The following is a 2,149-nucleotide window of genomic DNA, read 5'->3' as shown; positions in this document are numbered from 1 at the left end:
CTCAGGCATTTCTGATGTTTACTCTGGTTTTTGAACCAGTAGACAAGTGTATCAGCTTCCTGGCTAGTATTCCTGAGTCCAATTTTTCCTCCCATAAGCCTGCTTTCTACACTGCCATACATTTATTTTTAAAAATACCTTAAAACACCCCTCCACATCTCTTAAGTTTTCAGTGCATGGTTATTACCCGAAGAATAAAGTTCAAGATCCTGCACATGTCATTGTATTCATTCCCGTACCTAGGCCCTTCAAACTTCTTTCCATAATTTCCCTATCACACTCAATGGCATCCCCAGACATTTAGTGCATACTTAGAAAGACTCCTTTTTTCTAAACCTGTTCTAAATCTGTTCATTTCTAAATCTGTGAACATTTTTTCAACTAAAATTATTGCATTTTTTACATTTGTTCAATTCCCCCAAAATAGATTCTATCTGTTATAGAAGTAATAAAAAATTTAAGAGGAAATTCTGATGTATATATTTTTATCTGAAATCTCCTCCCCCAGATGTTCATATTATAAATCCTTGGTGACGTATTTTTTCATTTACTCCATTTCATTTCAGGAAGCATTCAGTGAAAGCATGGAAAAGAAAAATGCAACATTGCCGACAGAGTTTACTCTCACAGGGCTTATTTATCAACCCAAGTGGCAAATCCTCCTTTTCCTGGTGTTCTTCGTTATATATTTCACCGCTATTATAGGGAACCTTGTTCTGACTGCTCTCATATGGAATGATCCTCAACTTCACACCCCCTTGTACTTATTCCTTGGAAGCCTGGCTTTTGTGGATGCTTGGTTATCATCAACAGTGACCCCCAAGATGCTGGTCAACTTCTTTGCCAACAGTACGATGATATCTCTCTCTCGATGCATGATACAATTTTTTTTCTTTGCAGTCAGTGTAACCACAGAATGTTTTCTCTTAGCAACAATGGCATATGATCGCTTTGTGGCCATATGCAAACCCTTGCTTTATCCAGTGATTATGACCAATAGATTATGCATTAGGCTATTAGTTTTATCATTTTTGGTGGTCTTCTTCATGCTTTAATTCACGTAGGTTTTTTATTCAGATTAACCTTCTATAATTACAACGTTATACATCACTTTTACTGTGACATTATACCATTACTTAAGATTTCGTGTACTGACCCTTCTATTAATTTTCTCATATTATTTGTTTTAGTTGGGTCAATACAGGTGTTCACCATTATGACAGTTCTTGTCTCGTATACACTTGTTCTCTTTACAATCTTAAAAGGAAGTCTATACAAGGCATCAGGAAAGCCTTCTCCACTTGTGGAGCCCATCTCTTATCTGTCTCTTTATACTATGGCCCCCTTGCCTTCATGTATGTGCGCCCTAGATCTGCAGAATCAGATGACCAAGATATGGTGGACTCTCTATTTTATGCTATCATCATCCCTTTGTTAAATCCAATCATCTACAGCCTGAGAAATAAGAAAGTCATAGATTCACTGGCAAAAATGCTAAAGAGAAATGTTTAGATCTCATACTACTGTCTATTCTCTTTTTATTAAAACAGTCATACAATTGTGTAGGTTATATGTGCCTCTGTCTTGGTTAGTGTGCATAGATTTTTGAAGTAATGATTAACCTAGTGTTTTAATGAGTTAAAGTATGAGTACCTAGTAAACATCTTAACATATATGCATATGTTACTCAAAAACATATAAATTTAATCAAGTGTTCATGTCATACTAAAATAATTAAGGACAAAAACCAACAAAATCTTTCATGCCTGTCTGTTTTCATGTGGCTTTATAAATGCATTAAGCACTAAAATAATGTAGTTCCTAAAAAGGACTCGATTATAATGTCTTTGATATTAACATCGCTGGCAGCCTGGAGACTCATTTCACATATAACTGCACAGAGGAGGCAAGATTGTGTTTGACTGAATGGAGACAAATCCCAGGAATTCTACTAGCCATCAAAGGTTTTTCATCCCACTTTATTTTGGACATGGTGAATTTCACTTCTGTGGGAATTCAACTCTCATGTCACACAGAGAAATAAACAGAAATGGGAAAACAATGAGGAAAAAAAGAGAAGAGTGTTAAGATAGTGAAGTTTGGGCCAAAAAGTGAGAGGATACTGTTAGCCCAGTGTGTTGATGAGTAA

At 35.8% G+C, this 2,149-nt stretch overlaps 1 pseudogene; it reads left to right on the top strand.

The window, feature by feature from the left end:
• Positions 1 to 581: 581 nt before the first annotated feature.
• LOC103563391 (olfactory receptor 5H2-like) lies at positions 582 to 1,512 on the top strand (annotated as a pseudogene).
• The last annotated feature ends 637 nt before the right edge of the window (positions 1,513 to 2,149 follow it).

The sequence above is a fragment of the Equus przewalskii genome, chromosome 18 (assembly GCF_037783145.1).
Source record: "Equus przewalskii isolate Varuska chromosome 18, EquPr2, whole genome shotgun sequence".
Taxonomy (NCBI): Eukaryota; Metazoa; Chordata; class Mammalia; order Perissodactyla; family Equidae; genus Equus; species Equus przewalskii.
The sequence above is the reverse complement of the archived record's forward strand: the minus strand, read 5'-3'. Positions and strand labels throughout refer to the sequence as shown.